A 15,079-nucleotide genomic window follows, 5' to 3' on the forward strand; every position below is an offset into this window, starting at 1 on the left:
ATCTACTTGGCTGTATTTAAGAAGTACTTGAGGACTGATTCATAAACTGGCCCATCTTTAGGGTCTGAGAGGTTAAATGGATCAATCTCAATAAGCCTCCTGCTAAAGGTGAGTGGAAGTGACTCGGAGTTGTGAGAATGTTAATCATAGAAACAGTACCATAATTTTCTGTGGTATGTCTGTGTGTGTTTTATTTTAACAGTTGGCAGTATTGGATGAGATGACAGACCAGAATGACTTTTCTTCTTCTTTTATTGACAAATTGTAAATTAGTTGTTATTTGTTTGAATATATCATTTTTATCCTGTTTATTTCTGTCATTATTGTCGTCAGGTGATGGAGCAGCAGGTCAGCATTGGCGTCTCTATACCAGCTGAAAGTTGATGACACAAAGTGGTGACAAACTGTCTACAATGAGGCTACTATCAGCTGCAGCTCTTTGTCTGACTAACAATGGAACATGCTTTGTAGACCATTGAATTCATCCTGTGCTGACCATTATGACATTTGTCAAATGGAGATCACACAACAAACATGACTTACTTGATCCTGACAATGTGAAGGCTTCACTCCACTCTGTTGAAGAATATGAGTCATCTCTGCGTCGACTCTTACACATGTAGTCTCCACTGCTGGACTCAGAAACTCTGAATGTCACATCATTATTGTGTGTCCACTGTGTGGCTGTCCTGGGTCCTCTCCATTCATACTCCCACTCAGTGGTTTCACCTCCTTCCTGCACCTCACATGTCAGAGTGATCGTCTTACCTCTGAATATCTGAGGCCAGTTGGGTTGTTGTTTTACAACAACTTTATTGGAAACTGTTTACACATATTAACAGTTAAGATACAAATAGAAACATGAAATCAACACAGAAAACTTCATATTGTATGTTTGATAATCATGAGTGAATGTATATTTCAAACTAAATGACTGAACTCACAGGTTATCTCAATGGTGACATCATCACTTATATCAGTGTAGTAAACTGGGTTTCCTCTTGTTCCTCTGCAGCTGTAGATTCCTCCTTCAGATACTCTGATATCTCTGTTTTGTTGATCTCTGATTTTACCTTCAGAGGTTCTTTGGGTTCGTCTGAACCAGTCATATTTCCATCCATCAGAGCTCTGCACAGAGCAGGTCAGTGTCACACTGCCCCCTACTGGTATGATTGTTGTTCCTGCTGTCAGTGTGGCTCTGGGTTTATCTGCTGCTATGAAAAACAAGGAAAGAAAATATACACCTGATTTATTATAAAGGTATAAAAAGCTACATTTTGAAAATGGTCTTATTTCATTCAAATTCCAACAAAATAAGAGCTGCAGTAATTCAGGTTGTAGATCTGTAAATAAACACAGTGTAAATGTTTGTCTAATCTCTTCTGCTTGTTGCTTTTCCTCAGTCGTGGTTTCTTAGCAGCTGTTTGACCATAAAGGCCTGATTCACACAGTCTCCTCTGAACAGTTGATGTAGAGACGTGTCTGTTACTGAAACTCTGTGTGACATTTATCTGGGCTCTAATCTGAGGTGCTGTTAACTTGTGATTTCTGAGGCTGGTGACTTGGATGAATTTATCCTCAGCAGCAGAGGTGACTCCTGGTCTTCCTTTCCTGAGGCGCTCCTCATGTGAGCCAGTTTCGTCATAGCGTTTGATGGTTTTTGTGACTGCACTTGGGGACACGTTCAAAGTTTTGAATGTGGCAGTTTTCCAGACTGACTGACCTTCAGCTCTTAAAGTAATGATGGACTGTTGTTTCTCTTTACTTAACTGATTGGTTCTTGCCATAATAAGAATTCAAACAGTTGTCAAATAGATCTATCAGCTGTGTACCAAACTGACTTCTGCACAACAGAACTGATGGTCCCAACCCCGTTAAGAAGACAAGAATTTCCACAAATGAACCCTGACAAGGCACCGCTGTGAAGTGAAAACCATTTCAGGTAGTGATGGTGTGATGAAGCCCCGTGAATGTGTCGAATCTTTCCGGCCAATTACTTCATTAAACGGCATCACACAAAGCCCCGTTTAACAGCTCATTTGGAAGTTGTTACGGAATAAGTTTATATTCTTAGTGCTTATTTTTTGTTTATATTGTTTTATAGAGGCCAATGTAGAAAAAACGCCACTTTGAGTTAGAATGTGTGCTAAAGGTCACAGAGTACTGTGTAAGACAGGAAACTGCAGAAGACGCTTTGTGCCCGGCTGCAGAGTACAGTACTGACATCTGCTGCTCATTTGATGTAAATCAGCCCTGCCGTGACAATACACGTGAGCTACATACCAGTGGATATATAAACGTAAAGATGTGTCACTTACAAAATACCTACATAAGGCCCGAGATAATATAAATATAGAAACATGCAAAAACACAAACCCCTAACTAAACACCCTGAGATTGATTTAACTCTTATGTTATTATTTGTCAATAAAAAAATAAATAAATAAATAACTGCTCGAACTGCATAATAAGGTAGTGACGTCATTTCAGAGAAATGGGCCTCATTTATCTTTGGTCACGTGATATTCTAAAGCATGATGCGGGCCTCCACATGGGCTTCATTTGGACACGCCCCCTGTACTCGACACAGCCCTCAGGGCTTCAGTGTCAGACGTAACATCACTAATTTCAGGTGATACAGCATGAAGCTCATTGAGAGAAGGTCAAGGATTTGCAGCACTGTCAGTTAATTATGATTTTTTTTCTTTGCTACATATTTCATATTTCCATCCATCAGAGCTCTGCAGAGCAGGTCAGTGTCACACTGCCCCCTACTGGTATGATTGTTGTTCCTGCTGTCAGTGTGGCCCTGGGTTTATCTGCTTTATACAAGGAAAGAAAATATACACCTGATCAGTTATAAAGGTAAAACAAAATTCCTACATTTTAAAATACGTTTTCATTTGAAACCATTTTAAACCTGAAACTAGGCAGATCCCTCTGAACCCATCATTGTGTTTCCTTCAACAGTGAACTGCATTAGTTTACATTCAGTGTGACTTCTTCAGGCCTGAGATTGGACAAACATTTATACTGTGTTTATTTAGAGATCTACAACCTGAATTACTGCAGCTCTGTCACCATGTTGAGACAGAAATCAGGAAAATTTTAAATTGTCTTAAAGTTTATGAAGCTTTTGATGTTTCTTCTTCTCCTTATTTAAAATTAATTTAATCCACACTTATTATTGTTATACATTAAAATCCACACATGTAATAATAATAATAAATTATACTCTGTGAGTATTGTAGTACTTTGTATACTGTGAGAAACATAACCAGTAAAATACAGTAGTCCTTGTTAAAGTTTCAAGTTTCAGTAACAACATTAATTAAAGTACTCAGAATTCAGATCAGTATTTCAACAGAAAACATTACTGAGGACTTACCTGATACAGTTATAGAGACAGTATTACTGATCTTTGTATTATATGATCCCTTCATGTGTCCAAAGCACTGATTTCGCAATACCAGTCAGTATCTTCTCCTTCATTCATGTCACATTTGAAAGTAACAAACTCTCCGATGAAAAAACTGGACCAGCTGGGTTCAATAGTTAGCACAGCATCTAGAATCCAACACAACCACAACGTTAACAATCTGAAACACAATCTGTGACAGTATGATCATAAACTGTTCATATATTGAATAATAAATAAATATAAAACATAAGTGAATTGTAATTACAATTTATGCCGTATTTTGAGATGAATTTTTACCAAATAAATTAAAAGAAAGAAGTAAAAAAGTAAAAACTGTTCAGTCACCTTGAGCGTGTCCAGTGCAGAGGAGCGTACAGAGCACTACAATAAAGACAGAAACTTCAGACATGATCAAACTAAAGACACTCAAATATAACATAAATCAAACACTTGTGGTTGTACCAGTGGCTGCTATGATTTGTATGCATCAAATTATCACTGATGGAGAAACAAACCTTTCTTAGCCTCCTAGGACCTGCCGTCCACATATGTGGACATCACATTTTTGGTTATTTTGACCAAAATACTCAATTTTGCTGTACATGGGCCTGATATCCACTTACGAGGACATTATACTGCTACTGTTCTATCAAAATTTCAAATGAATATCCTCATTTGTGGCTCTCATTTTTCTTAAAAACAAAAATAAGGTAAAAAAAAAAAAAATCTGGAAATTCTTTCTTTTTACATTCATCGGGCCCCAATCAGCCCAAATATCAAAGAGAAATTAAAAATGCATGTCGTGGAAGAGTTCGGGTCTTAGGAGGTTAAATAAACTAAACCAGCTCCACTCTGATCTGAGTCAGTGCACTAAAATCTAATCCAGTCTACAAACAACCATGTTGGTAACAAACATGAGAGTCCTCTGATCACATGACCTGAAATGGTACAAATGACTGATGCTCTGTTCTTCTTACTAAAACATGTTTATGGATCAGTATGAATCAAACAATAGAAGTCAGTGATGTACTCACAGAATAGGCCCAGCTCACAGAGCAAAGTGGCTCCCATCCTCACATCCAGCAGTGACACGTCTGAAAACTTCTACAACTTTCTGTAAAGAGAGAGAGTGAAGCAGCAGCACAGCAGATACCAAAGAGCTGTGAAGGAAACAAAGAGTTTAAAACTTCTTCTCTCTGCTTCCTTCCTTTTACACAGAAATAACAACTGAACAAGGTCTGACCATGTTCGTCAGATTTTTATGAAAAGGTCTGTAACACAGACTAAACTGACCAATAACAGACAGACAGTAAGTTTTAATAATAATAATGTCTTATTATGAGACATTATAATTAGGAAGCGCACCTGTAACCGTAAGGTCGCCGGTTCAATCCCCGGCCTTTCTGTCCTGGTCATTGTGTCCTTAGGCAAGACACTACCCTACCGCCTACTGGTGTTGGCCAGAGGGGCCGATGGCGCGATATGGCAGCCTCGCCTCTGTCAGTCTGCCCCAGGACAGCTGTGGCTACAACCATAGCTTGCCTCCACCAGTGTATGAATGTGAGGGTGAATGAATAATTGCATTGTAAAGCGCTTTGGGTGCCTTGAAAAGCGCTATATAAATCCAATCCATTATTATTATTATTATTAATCTCCGTGGGTAAATTCCACTGCCTTTACTCAGTGAAGTAGTGGGTAACTACCAATCTAGCACCCAGGGGGCAGTGTGTAGGGATGGTACCTTGCTCAGGGGTACCTCAGGGTAGCCGTTAAGTGGATTTGAATCCTCGACGTTGCGATCATAGAGCCACCACTCTACCTACTGAGCTATCCCTGCACCAGCAATTACATATATGCGAGCTGACTGAGCAGCTAAAGATGAAATGAGGAGCTCACAAGTCCAAGACTTGTTTTAAATGTGAAGAACATTTATTTTATTTGACATGTTAAATACTCTTTGTCATAAACCGTCAGTATTATCAAACATTTGTCTTCTCACATATAAAGATAAATTATTTACAATTTTTCAAAAACACTTATAATTTTAATAAATATTTACAAACCTCTAAGCACACAGACATATGACTAAAATACAATAAATATCAATAAATAATCTAAACGGTAAAACCAGACTCCCTCTACCTGCATGCAGACACTGCTGGAACTAATTAAAAGTGTTTTTCTACCCCCTGAAAATTAATTTTAACACACTGGGAGATAAAAAAAAAAGTTAAAAACTTAATCGAGGTCTTACAGAAACAGGCATTTTTTTGACACATGTTGTTGATGAGACACTAAAAGCTGCAGTAAAAAATACAGCCAGGTATTTCCTTACACTCATCCAGTAGCACAAAATTCAAGTGTTTGAACTGTACAGTAAATACATTTCCATCAACCATGAAAAACTAACCTGTCTGTACCCGTCTCTCACCTAAAGACAGCTGGAAGAGGACAATGACAATGACAGAACACCACTCAGGTTCAGATCTGTTCAGGTTCAGAGACTGTTGAAGTCTCCCAGCAGGACTCGCCATCCGGGGCACCCTCCAGCCCTGCACACAAAGAATTCTGGGTACTGTGAATTTCCTTTCAGCGCAGTCAGGATCAATTTCCCAATCCAAAGATACAGGGAAACAAGCCTCTCATTCACTGGGAGAAATCAAAACACAGAGGGACCAGTCTGGGGCATCACTGAGCATTTACAGCATGTCAATGCAGAGAGTTTTGAGGGCAGCTGCTTTTCAACCCGGGAAACAAGCTTTTCACAGTTTCTCTTGATGCCCACACAGTTTTTTGTTCTGTAGTCCACCATGTGTCATCATGAAAACAGTTTTTGATCTGTTTTCACTGAATGTTATGCATACGTACTTGTATCAGTGATAATTATTACTATTATTTCAGTACAGATAAATCATATAAAAATGTGCGATCCACGCAGAGATCAAAGTGAAACTTCCACTGTGCTTTTTGCATCTTTTGTCAGCTCTGTTGTTTGCTGCACGCTCCTCTATGCTCTTTTTAACAGACCACTTTTGGCTGAAACCACAAGCAGCATTTCCTGTTTCTCTGTAGCCTGACTCGAAACCATGATGTTTTTTAGTTGATTAAAAATAAGCCTGTGGCAGAATCGATCGTAATCTACACTTTTACCCACATGTAGGCACTGGAGCCTGCTCAGAAGAACAAAGACATTATTCTGTATATCCATGTTTCCAGGTTGATCTTTTAATACTGCTTGAAATTGCTTCTCATCACTGTAGTTTTTTGTAGATCTGAATTTACTGTATTTTGCATTACACTCATTTTGCATCCCTCACTATAACGTGGTTCACCTTTCACTGATTTTGTTTGTGCAATTTTGCATGCTTTTTTTTCTTTCTTTTTTTTTTTTTTTACAGCGCATTGTGTTCTGCGTCCTGATTGGCTGTAGACCATCGTCAATCGATCTCCTTCGTGCCGTGTCTCCTATCCAGTACAGAATGCGTTCAGCTTGTCAAATTTGCATAGCTTTGATCGCTAGCAGTGTGACTCTGAAGTGCTGTTTGTAAGTTTTCTCCCCAACAAACACAAAAATGTCGACAAAACGTTTTGCAGCATTAAAGGCACCTGCAGTAGCATCCAAAAGGCAGAGGAAGATGATAACCATCCCTCAAAAAGTTTGACTTCTGGTCACACTAAGGGAAGGTAGAAGTTACCGTATTTTTCTGATTATATGGCTCATTTAAACAAAATTTTGTTTCGCTTAGTCAAACTTTACTCAACTCATCCTTCTTGCTTCCTCCACTTCCGTACCATTGGTACTATTCCCAAGTTCTGGACCTAAAAACAGGGTTTGATCTTTGGTTTTATTCTATAATACTGGACTTATTTTTCTACAAAGGTTTTAACTTTGAGGGTGTTTAAACAAGAGAGAAAAGTCTGAAAATGTTCATGCCTATCTGAGAAAAAGTGTATAAAGTGTTTAGTGAGGGGTTTTACAGCCTTAATAAAAAATTAAAAAATAAAGCTGGCTACTACTTCGCGGATTTCACCTATTGCAGGTTATTTTATGTGTATATATATATATACATACATATGCCCCCAAAGGTTGATTCTGTTCATCTGGACATAGTGTTTTCAGGAGGAGAAACATTTTGCCAGTCATCCAACTGACTTCTTCAGTCATACATATTTGTGTGTGTGTGTGTGTGTGAGAGAGAGTGTGAGAGAGAGAGAGAGAGAGAGAATGATGTATATGTGCATGCAGCTCAGTTTGTGCAGATCCAGGTCATGGAGCTCAAAACCATGGTCCTGAAATTATAACAGTTTAATTAATTTAATATTTCACTGTTTATCTGGGTGTAATAAAACTTGATGTTTGATTAAACTTAATGTTTGTTTTTTTTTTTTTAAGTTTATTAATGTAAATGTATTGATCAGACTGACGTCCATCCCAGGCCGGATTATCTTTAGAATGGGGTCAAAAGTCAGCATTGTCATTCCTCAACACTGACACTTAAAGCCTGTACAGGACCTACCTTGAACACTGATGTGGAGAATAGATGACTTCAAATGTTCTGTTAGCAAGATGTCAGGTAGCAACGGAATGAAAACAGAATAACTAAATGAACATATAAATAATCATAAAATAGTCATTTTCAGCTAATTAATAAATAGCATATTGCAGACAGTTAGAAACAACATTTTTATACACTTATAAGCATATAAGAAGTGTTGTGTGATATTAATTTGAAGAAAATGTTTCATTTTTAAAAGCACCACAATTATTTGACACATATCAAACTGTAAGCAGCATAAAAGACACAAACATCACCTACAGAAAACTCTCTGGTGTGCAACTGCTCTGATAAAACACTCTTCAGCTGAGTTTGTTGCTGCTGATGTGACTAAACAGTGTGAACAGTGACACATGATGGCAGTGCTGCCATGAAATGTAAGAGGACCACATGAAGACTGCAAAAGCAGCACAAGTCACAGAAAAACATGAAACACATTCATCCATTTCTGTAACAATGTCTCCAGTTTAGGGTCACAGAGGGACAGTGGACACTGGGAGGAAGCTGGAGTTCATGGAGGAAACCCACACAGATGCAAACTTCATACAGAATCACCTCCACTTGTGATTCAAGAACAGTATAGCACATGTGGAGCACACACACAGAAAATGATATCGTTAATATAAAAATGCTTTTAACACCTGCTTCGACAAACTTTAAGTACAATACTGGAACTTACATTAAATAATGACTTAATGGTTCTTTGATACTAAATATCTTAAAACGTTTTAGTAACACATCATGTACCAATAAACACAGAAGGGCTAAATGAGCTTATCATAAATCAACAATCAGGAAAACAGCTGCTTATGAAATTCCTGCTGTTCTCTTTGTCTGAACTCCTTGTTTCCTCTCTGCTGTGTGAAGTTTGATGAGAACATGAATCAATCATAAATCTGCTGAAAGGAAGACTTGCAGCTACATCTCAGAACATAAATGTGCTCAAACAAAAGTCTTGAACTCTTCATCTGAGACTGCTGCTGTAGACATGACCACACACTGAAATGTGACACATGATGGAAGTGCTGCCATGAAGTATGAAGACTGCAAAAGCAGCACAAGAGCAGAGCATGAGTCACAGATTCATCAGCTGCTTATCCAAGTCAGGCTCACAGAGGAGACTGGAGCCTATCCCAGCTGACACTGGGCCAGAGACTGAGTGCACTCAAAGAGACAGAAAACCAACTGAGCAAATGTTTGATCTGTGGGAGGAAGAATTCCATAAAGTTTGTGAATTGAGTCATTTAAATTCTTTGTATTGAACAAAAACAATAAAGACAATACAGTGTAATAAAAAATACAAATACTATATTTGGAAGATCAAGATTCATGTGTCATACACAGAGTTATCATGGTCTTGGTGAACATGTGACTAACACTGTCAAAACAAATAGGTATTACATGAAAGTACGGGTCAGACCTCCTCAAGAAAACTGAAAACTCTGCTACACAGTAAAAAGGCTGCTGAGCATAACGTCAGAGCAGTTGTTACTTCCCATTATGTTGACAGCTTTAGTTCATTTTGGAGGGTTGTAAGCTGTTTTAAATTACAATGAGTGTCTTTAAATGAAAGCTCTCTTTCAATGGATTCATGCACAACACTGAACAGCTGTAACATGTACTCTCAGTCTGACACACAACAACAACACACTTTATTTATATCACACTTTTATTAAGAAAGTTACAAAGTGCTTCACAGAAAGACTTTATAATATATTATAATTGTGGAGCCGGGGGAAAAACATAAAAACAGATCTACAGTACATTAAAGTCCATTACAGTTATTATCTAATGGGAGAGAAAAAAGCAAAACACACTGAGTGATTCTTTCTGAAGACAATATAAACTCGGGCTATCAGGATCATTACTTTGAAATCAAAATCTTCTCCTTTTCACTCAAAGTGACTTAAAGTATTTAAGAAACCTTAAAGAGAAAAACAGCTAAAGAGCTGCTGTTAAGATCTTAGAGCTGAGGCTGAATTTGGATTGACATTATTGTAGTCAGAGCTCTCCTCTGGGTCACCACGTTGCCCTGTTGAGGTGATCAAATGAAAGCATTTCAAAACAAACTCCCTCTGTTTTGTCCACAAATGCATTTATTATCAGTGAGAATAATTACCATTGTATATTTTGCATTTCAAATCTCACATTTTGTGCACTCACTTGTCTTGTTGATGACTTTGAGCTGAATCACAGATGTGACATTGGTGTAATCACCTTCTGCTGGACCTGAAATAATAATCTGATTGACTTTCATGTTAAACACAGTTATTGTATAATCATCCAGCTTCCACAAGCTCTATATTAATGAAAGTGTAAACTTTACCATTTTCAGTGTTTTCACATCTTCTGACTGTCTCATAGACACAACGATCACCTGCAGGTCAGAGAAAATCAGTCACCTCATATCTGTGATACTAATTTAAACACAACTATTCTTGCAAATAACATTTATATTAAAAGCTGTAGCAGATGTAATAAGTACAGTCTTGTTGCAAATAGTATCAGAATATTTGAAACTAGTTGAAAAACCAACCATCAAAAAGAGAGGAGTACACTTGCTGCTGATCCTCATCCTTATTAAGCGTCTGCTCGTTAGCAGGACCTTTATTAAAAATATAAAATAAGTCGTTTAGTTTTACATGGTCCTCATGACGCATTTGTTTCTTTGAATTACAAAGAGTTTGTAGTAAGTAAAGGAAAAGGTCTCACTGTTGGACTGTCTGCAGCGATACAACAAGAGCAGGAGAATAATAATGAGAGAGACTCCACAAACCAGTCCAACAATCAACCACACAGGAGATGAAGAGCTGTCAGCTCCTGACACAGTTACTGTCACAACAAACAATAATTAATAAACTTGAATTATATTTCATATGTCATAATATTATTTCATAAAAGATCCAGTTCATCTATTTTCCTTGACTAGGAACAATTCTGCAAAGAGCAGTCTGAAAAACCTAAAAATGACTTTATTCATCTGTTGAGCTCTCTGAAGAGATCTCTGAGCCACGTTTATGTTTCTGGTTCCTCCTTTGGCCGGGGTGACAGTCATTTTAGCAGACTGCTGCTTCTTGCTCCATCCATGGTGTTTACTACACTCATAACTTCAACCTCTTCTGAGAACACAGTTGTTTAGAGATGATGGCACGCATGCAAACTACATGGAAATCTTATCCACAGAAAAATATTTGTAACAGTAGTTCATTTTTATGCTCTAACAATAATGCAGCATTTCTTCATAAAATCTTCTCTTCACTAAACAACCTGCCAAACTTAAAACTCATAAATTTGGTGACTTGAATGCTGTGATGCAGCTCATACTGGACAATCTAGGTCTTTGTCCAATAACAGAACAGAACTGTAATTTCAAAACATTACATGGAGTAGTTCCATGTTTGGAACAAAGAAGTTTTTCTCATCTCTGTGTTAACAAACTCAAACTTGCTGAATTTGTTTAGTACAGATCACAGAATGACCTCTTAAACTTACCAGTTTTCTGAACTGTGACGTCACTGCTGTCCTCTGTGTAGTAAACTGGATCTCCTCTCCCTCCTCTGCAGTGGTACAGACCTCCTTGTGAGACACTAATAACTCTGTTTGCTTCATTTCCTCTCATGAGCTGAGCTTTAGAAGAGACTGAATCACGTCTGAACCAGTCAAACTTCCAGCCAGCAGAGCCCTCCACAGAGCAGCTCAGTGTCACACTGCCCCCTGCTGGTATGACTGAACTTTGTGCTGTCAGTGTGGCTCTGGGTTTACTTGCTGTTCAGTTTAAAAGAAAAAATACATCAGATTGTCACTTGCTTCAGGGAAAAAAATAAATAAATAAATAAAGACATTTATTTAATAATACTCTAAAGTGACACTACACTGAATGGTGTCTGTTATTTCTGTGGGACCTGCATCATATTTACACCGAGCCTATTCCCCTACATCGGTGTTCATTAATGTCTATCTTTATCTTTGTCATTTGTCTATAACAGTAAAATCAGATAAAAGAAATGAGGCCATATTGGAGGTTTTGGTTCAGCTTTTATTACTGAAGAACGGCGCAGCATCTAATGCTCTATTTCCCAGAATGTAACCCTGCTCTAGTTTTATAAAGAGATGTTTAATTCCCACAGGTTGAAACACAAAGCATTAATGCAGGAAAAAACTGAATATCTAAACTAGACTGACAAAAGATTCTCTTTAGTAAAAACATTTGTCATTAGTCATCTGCCTCCAGAGTAAATAAAAGGGTTCTTTCGTTTGACCTTCCTCCACCAAATTTCATAAACTGTGTCTTGGTTGTTTTAATGTAACCTCACTGAAAAACAATCAGACTGATATCACTGCTGTGATTGTCCTTTCTGCTCTCAGTGGGGCTCTGACTCTGACTGGCACCAAACACAAGTTTATAATGTGACACAGGCGATCTGTCTTACTTCAAAACTACACAACAGACGTACCTGATTTATTCATTAAAACTGTCATCTCTTTATATTCCTCTTTAAATGAATCATTGCAGAGTCATAGTGCGCTCAGCTGTGTGTCTGTTTTTTGGAGGGTCTGGATTGTTTCTTGATGTTGAGTTTAAACTGACGTAAATGAAAAGATGAAAACAGGGAACTTCTTTTTGAATCGTAAACCAACTCACATGAAACTGTCAGTCTGAAGGCATCACTCCATCCTGTTAAGAGATAGTCACTGCTACCCCGACATCTGTAGTCTCCACTGTGGGACACTGAAACTCTGCTGATCCTGTATTCACTGGATGTTGGAGGGCTGTTTGTGTTGGGTGCTGTCCATTCATATTTCCACACCTTTCCTTCACCTCCCTGAATCTCACATCTGAGAGTGATTGTCTCACCAGTGAATATCTGAGTCCAGCTGTGCTGCAGTTTCACATTGACCCTGTTGGAAACTTTCCACAGTAAAATTTATCAGTTAGAACACAAAAGGACTGAATGAACATTTTGATCATTCCTGTAGCTGAATCTCCTCCTGCTGGCTGATTGAAGATGGAAAAGAAAAATATTTTCTATGACAAGGCCGATTAACAAGAGTGAGAAGTTTGCAGCCTGAAATCAACAGAACCAAACAGATGCAGAAATCTGGAATGAATGTTTTATGTTCACCTTTCTGTTCACATCAATAACTTTAAAACAGCTGAACTCATTTCAAGCATTTATGGAGTGGTTTCCAGTAACAAGGAAAGGTGAGCAAACACTGCATCATTAAAAACACCATTCACTATTATTTCCATCTACATATAAAATAAATTTGAGATTGTGGCGCGTGTGGTTTGTCGCTCAGGTGCAGTGGAGGGGTGGAGATGGGGGAAATCATCTGACCACACGTCCCCTTATTTCAGTAGGACGCCGGGGCCTGGATGGGAGAGAGGAGTCTGCAGCTGTGCCATAGTCACGGGCACAGAGACAACAAGGAGCGACTGGAAAGCTGCTCTATAAAGAAACTGCACTGTAAATAAAACAACACAACGAGCAGACCTCATGCTGAGTGTCCGTGGTCCCGGGTTTGAGGACTGGAGACGTTACAAATTGAATGTTTGGGTAAATTATGAACTTTTTTTTCTTTGACTATAGTGTGTGTGTGTGTGTGTGTGTGTGTGTGTGTGTGTGTGTGTGTGTGTGTGTGTGTGTGTGTGTGTGTGTGTGTGTGTGTGTGTGTGTGTGTGTGTGTGTGTGTGTGAGAGAGAGAGAGAGAGAGAGAGAGAGAGAGAGAGAGAGAGAGAGAGAGAGAGAGAGAGAGAGAGAGAGAGAGAGAGAGAGAGAGAGAAACATCAGGGGGGCTGTAGTCTATGACAAACAGGACAAAACCTTATTTTTATTTTTATTCTAGAACTCTTAATTAATTAATTAAAAGCATTGGTGGCAGTTTAGCTTAGTGGGTGAGCAGATGACCACATGCCTTAAGAGCAAGGGGCCCGTCTCTTTCTCCCCACTGTCCTGTCTACCTACACCAGGGGTGGGCAGCTCCAGGCCTCGAGGGCCGGTGTCCTGCAGGTTTTAGATGTGTCCTTGATCCAACACAGCTGATTCAAATGGCTAAATGATCTCCTCAACATGTCCTGGAGTTCTCCGGAGGCCTGGTAACGAACTAATCATGTGATTCAGGTGTGTTGACCCAGGGTTATATCTAAAATCTGCAGCACACCGGCCTCGAGGCCTGGAGTTGCCCACCCCTGACCTACACTGTTCCTTGTCCAATAAAGGCTAAAAAGCCCCCCAAAAAAAATGAAAAAAAAATTAAGAGCATTCATGGTTCACACATTTCATGTGTAGTTATCGCTTCACAGCTCATGATGATGTCGACGACTGTAGCCGTGCTTCTAGGTCACGTGTCTACAGAGCCACAAACAACCAGCACAGAGGTCTGATCGCCCAGTCAGTGACAGCAAGATGTACAGAAAATGTGCTGCTCATACCTAAACATAGCAAACCATTTTTTTTCAGTCATTAAATATTAAACTATTATTATTGTTATAATTGTCTCATTGTTTCTCTCTCACAGAAAAAGACATGTGATGGTCTCAGAACATGAAGTTCTTTACACCCTCACTGTGTTTCACCCTCTTCACTGATCCTCAGTTAATCACGTGAGAATCACGGGCCCCAGAGAAACCTTTATTAAACGATCCAGCACTGAGCTGACTGAGTACCTTCAGAGTAACTAAAAAAGGTTTTTATGACAGCTCCACAGCCATTGGTCGAGATGGCCTGTGAAATGAGCCTAATGTAATTGATAACAGCAACCTGAGCATCAGGGGCCAAAACACAAAATACATCTATGAATGATTGAACCATACATTTAATTTCTGACTGATTAACTTTTTATCATTAAAAAAATAAATAAAAACATTATTATTAAATATTATAACCAAATTATTGTTTAATATGACTTTATGACAGTTTTATTATCTTAACTAACTTGACAGGTTGGGGACATAGATCACTTTGTGAAATTATGTTTTGTCATAATATGATCCCTCTCTGATCGCCTCCAAACTCTGCACCTATGTTGCTCAATTTCAAATTAAATGTTTAAACTCACCAGTTTCCTGAATGATGACTGGATCACTTTGTGCTATGAGTGA

The 15,079-nt window shown here is 38.6% G+C and overlaps 1 protein-coding gene and 1 non-coding gene across 2 annotated transcripts in view; both read right to left on the bottom strand.

Moving 5' to 3' along the window:
- Window positions 1-15,079, bottom strand: part of LOC112845291 (uncharacterized) — a 273,648-nt gene that overhangs the window by 243,317 nt on the left and 15,252 nt on the right. The gene's annotated exons all lie outside the window — the stretch shown is intronic.
- LOC102077723 (uncharacterized) lies at window positions 2,772-4,613 on the bottom strand. The gene is made up of 4 exons (XR_003218096.1): window positions 4,456-4,613; window positions 3,767-3,802; window positions 3,389-3,567; window positions 2,772-2,822 (listed from the first exon to the last, which is right to left on the bottom strand). It is a non-coding gene; the product is annotated as an uncharacterized LOC102077723 (transcript).

This window comes from Oreochromis niloticus, unplaced genomic scaffold (assembly GCF_001858045.2).
Source record: "Oreochromis niloticus isolate F11D_XX unplaced genomic scaffold, O_niloticus_UMD_NMBU tig00006606_pilon_6612427-7070595, whole genome shotgun sequence".
Classification (NCBI taxonomy): domain Eukaryota; kingdom Metazoa; phylum Chordata; class Actinopteri; order Cichliformes; family Cichlidae; genus Oreochromis; species Oreochromis niloticus.